The following is a 7,592-nucleotide window of genomic DNA, read 5'->3' as shown; positions in this document are numbered from 1 at the left end:
ATTCCTGATAGCCACGGCCTTGTAGAACTTTGGCTTACGAACAAGTAAATCCAGACTGTCAGGCGTCTATTTGCCCCATTAAAGGCAAAATTCACCTAGGGGGTGATGTACTCACCTCATACATTAAAGCTTGTGAAGGCATGGGGGAAACTCTGCATGCAGCAATGGTCATGGCACAAGCCATGGTCTCTATTTGAATGCCTGGACAATTTCCTGGCAAATGCTTTCCATGCGGCCAACCGGGACATTCTAAAAGAGATTGTCCTTGTCGTACAGGCCGCCATCCTTTTCAACATGGACAACCAAAATTTTTTCAACAACAAGCTCCACCTTCTACTGTATGCCCACGATGCCGAAAAGGAAATCACTGGGTGGTTCAATGCCACTGAAAATTTGATATTGATGGCAGTCCCTTACAGTCACTGAACAACCAGGGAACCGGGAAGAAGGGCCGGCCCCAGGCCCTTCCAAACAATGGGGCATTCCTCAACTTCCAGCTAGCTTCCTGCCAGATGAGTGCCTTTCCGGCCCAATCCATTCAACCTACACCCCAATTCCCACTTCAGCAATTTGTGCCACAGGATTTAATGGCTCTGCCCCAACACGAATCTCAGTACAGTGCTTGTCCCACACCACCACTGGCTCAGCAGCAGTAGATCTTTGTTGCACAAGAGATATTTCTCTGTTACCTGGAGAGCCACCTATTGCTGTTCCCACAGGTGTTTTTGACCCCTTGCAGACTGGTAGTGTCGGTTTGCTATTTAGTCGCTCAAGCCTAAATTTAAGAGGTGTTCAAGTACATACTGATGTAATTGATTCTGACTATTCAGGTGAAATTCATATTGTCATTAGCTCTGCAGTCCCTTGGTATGTGGCAGCTGGAGACCACGTTGCTCAACTTCTTATACTCCCTTACATTCCTTTAGGATCCAGTTCTTGTACAAGAACCGGAGGTTGTGGTAGCACAGACTATCAGGGCAAAGCAGCTTATTGAGTCAGCAAAATTTCTGACACTCGTCCTGTGTGCTCCGTGCATATTCAAGGAAGGAAGTTTGAGGGAATGATTTATATGGGCGTTGATGTCTCCATTATCACTTTGTATCAGTGGCACTGACACTGGCCAAAGGAACACACGTCCACAGCATTAGTTGGTGTTGGTCAGGCTTCAGAAGTCTATGAAAGTTCTATAATTTTATACTGTATGGGCCCAGAAGGACAGATTGGTACTATCTGCCCCCTCATTACACTCGTTCCTGTTAACCTGTGGGGAAGAGATCTTTTACAACAATGAGGGGCAAAGATTTCTTTTCCACAAGGCAATTATAGCCAGCAGAGTAAAGACATTATGACCAAAATGTATGGGCTTAGGAAAATCAGCAGAAGGCATCACCGAGCCTATTATACCTACCCATAAATCAGATTCTACGAGACTTGGTTATTCTTTTTAGAAGGAGTCACTATCAAACCTCCAGATCCCATCCCCTTGACTTGGAAAACTCAGAAACTGTTTTGGGTAGATCAGTGGGCGCTCCCTAAAAATAAGCTGGAGGCACTCCATATTTTGATTCTTGAACAGTTAAAATTGGGACACATCGAACAATCTTTTTCTCCCTGGAATTCACTTGTCTTTGTTATCCAAAAGAAATCTGGTGAGTGGAGAATGCTTACTGATCTTAGAGCAGTAAATGCTGTCCTTCAGCCTGTGGGGACATTACAACCCAGCTTGCCTTTCTCCACTATGATTCCCAAGTACTGGCCACTTATCATCATTGATCTTAAAGACTGCTTCTTCAACATTCCTCTGGCCCCTCAGGACTTTGAAAAATTTACTTTCACAGTTCGAACCCTTAACAACATCACTCCCACAGCGCATCCTTAACAACATCACTCCCACAGCGCATTACCATTGGAAAGTCCTACCTCAAGGAATGGTTAATAGCCCTACTATTTGTCAATATTATGTGGGGAGCATATGAAAACCAGTAAGAGATCAGTTTCCCCAATATTATATCATTCATTACATGGATGATATTCTTTGTGGAGTACCTTCACGTTCTGTATTAATATCTTGTTTCTCTGCAGTACAACAAGCAGTCGTAACAGCTGGTTTGGTTATTGCCCCAGAAAAAATCCAAACTTCTTCTCCTTATCAATATTTAGGAATGCAGCTAGAAGACAAGATTATTAAGCCCCAAAAGGTTCAACTCAGATGAGACTCTCTAAAAACTCTAAATGATTTCCAAAAATTGCTTGGAGATATTAATTGGACTCACCCCTCCTTGAGCATTCCTACCTATGCTATGTCTAATCTCTTTGCAACATTATGGGGCAATCCTGATTTACGCAACAAAATGTCTTTGACCCCTGAGGCAGATTCTGAATTACAACTTACAGAAAAATGCATTCAACAATCTCAGGTAACCAGAGCGAATCCACATTTACCTTTTGAAATACTAATCTTTCCTACTAAACATTCATTCAGCAACAGGACTCATTATCCAGGGACATAATTTAATTGAATAACTCTTTCTTCCACACAGCTCTTTATAGACGCTTATCATTTATCTAGATCAAATTTCCATCCTAATTGGTCAAGCTCATTCTTATCTCCTAAAATCATTGTTCCCCTCACCCGATTACAAGTCCAACAGGCTTTTGCAATCTGCATTTCTTGGCAAGTACATTTGGCATGTTTCCCGGGTGTATTTGACAATCATTATCCTAATGTAAAACTGTTTCAGTTCTTTAAACTTCTTAGGTCTTACCTAACATTACTACGGATACCCCATTGGCTGAAGCTGTCACTGTTTTTACTGATGCTTCCTGTAATGGCCGAGCAGCATATACAGGACCAAAAGAATGTGTCCTTAACTCAGGAGCTGCTTCAGCACAATGAGCTGAGATGATCATCATCATGGCTGTTCTTGAATATTTCCCTGAACCAGTTAACATTGTTTCTGATTCGGTGTATGTAGTATATGTTGCTTGCAACATTGAAACTGCCTTAAACATATTTCTGCCTGATGATAACCTACTTTTTCTTTTCCAAAGGTTTCAGTCCATACTCAGAGCAAGGTCTTCTCCCTTCTACATTACTAACATTATGGCTCACACGCCCCTCCCAGACCCCTCTCAGCAGCAAATGCGAGTGCTGATACATTAGTTGCTCCCGTTTTTTACAGACACAGAAAATTTTCATGCTTTAATTCATGTCAATGCTGCGGGACTCTGAAAAAAGTCCTCCCTCACATGGAAGCAAGCTAAAACCGTTGTATGTCACTGTCTTGCTTGTCAAGTGTTAATTTTACAGCCACTTTCCTCAGGAGTTAATCCTAGAGGACTTTCACAGAGTGCTCTATAGCAGATGGATGTGACTCATTATCCAGCTTTCAGCAAACTCTGTCTTATACATGTAACTATTGACACTTTTTCTCATTTTATCTGGGCCACATGTCAAACAGGGGAAAGTACAGCTCATGTTAAACAGCACATGCTTTCACGTTTCTTGGTTATGGGCTGTCCTGAGAAACTAAAAACTGACAATGGTCCTGGTTACGTTAGCAATGCCTTTAAAAAGTTCACTCAGAAATGGGAAATTACTGACACAACTGGCATTCTGTATAACTCTCAAGGATAGGCATTGGTAGAACGAGCTAATAAAACGCTTAAAGACCAACTTTGAAAACAGGACACTAAACCGAAAAGGGATGCTGCTACCCCTCATACTCAGTTAAATTTGGCTCTTTCTCCACTAAATTTCTTAAACCTAGCAAGAAGTCAACCTTTTACAGCAGCAGAACAACATTTCACTGGAAATAAATTTGATCCACAAAAAGGAAAGCGGGTATGGTGGAAGGATGCAAAAACTGACAAATGGGAATTAGGTATTGTGGTAACATGGGGTAGGGGTTTCGCTTGTGTTTCTCCAGGAGAAGGACAACAACCCGTGTGGGTTCCCTCCCAGCAACTGAGATTGCATTATAACTCCAAGGATGTAGAACTCTCAGAAACAAAAGGCAAAGAACCGTCAGAAAGCAAAGAGCAAGATTTGTCACCTGACACATAAACTCCATGACCTCGACATTACAACAAAATATCGCCGTGTGACCTACAACACCAGTCATTCTACTCTACCAACATGGGGCCAGATAAAAGTTTTATCACATCAAACAGAGAAATTACTACAAGAAGAAGGAATTCCAAAAATGACAGGTAATATAATTCTGGCTGCCTTTATGGTGGTCAGTGCAGTGGTGAGTATACCAGAGGTTGGGGCAACTCAAAATTATACCTACTGGGCATACGTTCCTTTTCCCTCTTTAATTCAGTCTGTCTCCTGGATAGACTCCTCAGTGGAAGTTTACACTAATAATAGTGCATTCACACCGGTCCCCGATGATGACAGGTTTCCAGCCCAACCAGAAGAAGAAGGTATGCACTTTAATTTGTCAGTTGGCTACAAATATCCACCACTGTGCATTGGAATTTGCCTGGCTGCTTAGCTTATTATAAGAACTGGATGTGGACCATACTGTCCTCTAGTAATGATTTTTATCAAGTGCATATGTGTTCAGTAGCAATTCTTTCCAACTGATGAATATTAAACTTAATCCACATGAGGAATGGAGGGTTCCTGTCACTACTAAAAGCAGTAAAACAAAAGGACTGCCAGACTGCTCAAATGAACCTACAAAGGGACATTTTCTAGTAAATTCAATTTTATGGAATTATTATAATGCTCTAAAGGCCATAGTGTTCCAAAATCTAGCTACGGGTGTTGTTATTGACTGGGATCCAAGAGGGTATTATTGGAGGAATTGCTCTGGCCAAAATACCAAATGCTCGGAGTTTAATTATTTGTTAGATTATGTGGAGGACTGATGGCAGTCCTACAGGTTGAAGGAACGGGTGCCTCCTTATCGATTTAAATGGATGGACATAGGAATCATTCCTCCTAGACCAAAAATGATTCATCCAGTTGTTACCCCAGAACATCCTGAATTATGGAAATTAGCTGCAGCCATGACAAGAATAAGGATATGGAATGCTACCTATCAATTCTCTCCTACTAATACCGAGACACCCATATTCAAGATCACCTTGATGTCAGAACAGGTGATACCTATCAGGAGCTGTGTCAAACCCCCTTATATGCTGTTAGTTGGAAATATAATTATCACTCCCAATGCACAAACTATATAATGTGATGATCGTAAGCTGTCCACGTGTATTGATGCTGCTTTTAATCCCAGAACAAGTATTTTCTTTGTAAGAGCTAAGGAGGTAGTATGGATACCAGTCTATTTACATCATACATGGGAGTCTTCCCCCTCTATATACATAGTCAATGAAGTTCTTAAGGATATCCTCAAAAGAACCAAGAGATTCATTTTTACTCACTGCAGTCATTCCAGGACTAATTGCGGTTGCTGTAATAGCGGCAACTGCTGGAGTTGCTATCCACAACTCTGTTCAAACCGCTCAATATGTGGAAGCATGGCAAAAAAAACCCACCAAACTCTGAAATTCTCAGACTCAAGTTGATCAAAAATTGGCTAATTAAGTTAATTATTTCCGCCAGAGTGTAATCTGACTGGGAGAGAGAGTTATGAATCTGGAACACCGCATGCAATTACAGTGCGATTGGAATACTTCCGATTATTGCATAACGGCTTATGCTTATAATAAAGATCAACATAGCTGGGAAAAAGTCTCAAAACATTTAAAAGCCTAGGATGATAACTTAATGTTAGATATTTCAAAACTTAAAGAACAAATTTGTGAGGCCTCACAGGCTCATTTAACTACTGTTCCTGGCTCGGACACTTTTGAAGGAATAACTAAAGGATTATCTGATCTTAATCCCTTTAAATAGATCAAACCCCTCAGAGGATCATTGTTGTCATTGGCATTATTAATACTGTATGTTTACGTTGTCTACTTTTAGTCTGCAGATGTCTCCAAAGAGTCCGAGGACAAGTCCAAAATCAACGACAAGCAATGATGGCAGTGACGATCCTAGTCAATAAAAAGGGGGAAGATGTGGGTGGTTAGCCACCCAGGTGCCGAGGCAAGAGACCGAAGGCATGAGCTGTTCCAGTATAATAAATAAAATATATAGAATAAGAATAGTTATACTAGAAATATAGATATGGTTATATATTAATATTATTAATCATTAGTTTGTAGCATTACTCTTTATTCCAATATTATAATCATCTCTGTTCTATAATTATAACCTAGGAAAAACCAGCCATACAGAGATAGGAGCTGAAGGGACACGGTAAGAAGTGACCAGAAGTCAAGGGTGTGAGCCCTCTGTCATGCATGGACAGGGTTACTAGGTGGCTCCTTGGTCTAGCGGTAACGCCAGTGCCTGGGAAGGCACCCATTACTTAGTGGACCGGGAAAGGGAATCTCCCTTTCCCCTGGGGAGAGAAGACTCTGCTCCACTACCTCTTGTGCAAGGCCTGATATCAGTCAGGCCCGCCCACAGCCATCTGAAGGCCTAAACGTCTCCCTGTGATGCTATGCTTCAGCGGTCACACTCCTGGTGTACTTTCATGTTCTGCTCTGCTCACCTGGCCCCGCATTCTAGATAGCAGTAGCAGAATTAGTGAAAATACTAAAGTCTTTGATCTTTCCAAGAAATACATAGAAGAAATAATGACGTAAGCTGTCCCCTCTCTCTCTCTCCACCTTGGTTACCAAATAGGGAAGGGCCCCCTGTTCCGTGGACATGTGACTCGCGTGACCTTACCTATCATTGGAGATGACTCACACTACTTACCCTGCTGCCTTGCCTTGTATACAATAAATAACAGCGCAGCTAGGCATTCGAGGCCACTACCAGTATCTGCATCTTGGTGGTAGTGGTCCCCCGGGCCCAGCTGTCTTTTCTTCTCTCTGTCTTGTTTCTTTATTTCTACAATCTGTTGTGTCCGCACATGAAGAGACAAACTCACAGGCCCTATAGGGCTGGACCCTACAGAAAGCCACCCAGGTGCCGAGGCAAGCACTGAAGGCACAAGCTGTTCCAATATAATAAAGAAAATAGGGTAAAAGAAAGTTATGTTAGACATAGGATATAGAGATGATTATATATGGATATTATCAATTATTAGTTTTTAGTATTAATCTTTATTATTATAACCGAGGAAAAACCAGGCCATACAGAGTCAGGAGCTGAAGGGCCATTGTGAGAGATGACCAGAAGACAGGAGTGTGAGCCCTCCGTCACACCCGGATAAAGGCCGCTTGAGGACTCCTTGGTCTAGTGGTAGCACCAGTTCCTGGGAAGGCACCTGTTACTTAGCAGACCTTGGTCTAGCGGTAACGCCAGTGCCTGGGAAGGCACCCGCTACTTAGCAGACCGGGAAAGGGAGTTTCCCCTTCCTTGGGGGACTTAGAGAACACTCTGCTCCACCAGCTCTTGTGGGAGGCCTGATACCAGCCAGGCGTGCCCGTAGTCATCTGGAGGCTTAAATGTCTCCCTGTGGCGCTGTGCTTCAGTTGTCACGCTCCTTGTTCACTTTCATGTTCCGCCTGTACACCTGGTGCCTCTTTTAAGTTCCTAGAAGATAGCAGTAGCA

General features: G+C 42.4%; 1 long non-coding RNA gene across 1 annotated transcript; it reads left to right on the top strand.

The window, feature by feature from the left end:
* Positions 1–4,218: 4,218 nt before the first annotated feature.
* LOC116272502 lies at positions 4,219–6,145 on the top strand. Its single transcript, XR_004181173.1, has 2 exons — positions 4,219–4,431; positions 5,948–6,145. It is a non-coding gene; the product is annotated as an uncharacterized LOC116272502 (long non-coding RNA).
* The last annotated feature ends 1,447 nt before the right edge of the window (positions 6,146–7,592 follow it).

This window comes from Papio anubis, unplaced genomic scaffold (assembly GCF_008728515.1).
Source record: "Papio anubis isolate 15944 unplaced genomic scaffold, Panubis1.0 scaffold118, whole genome shotgun sequence".
NCBI lineage: Eukaryota > Metazoa > Chordata > Mammalia > Primates > Cercopithecidae > Papio > Papio anubis.
Note: the sequence above shows the minus strand (reverse complement) of the source record. Positions and strands in the feature narration are given on the sequence as shown.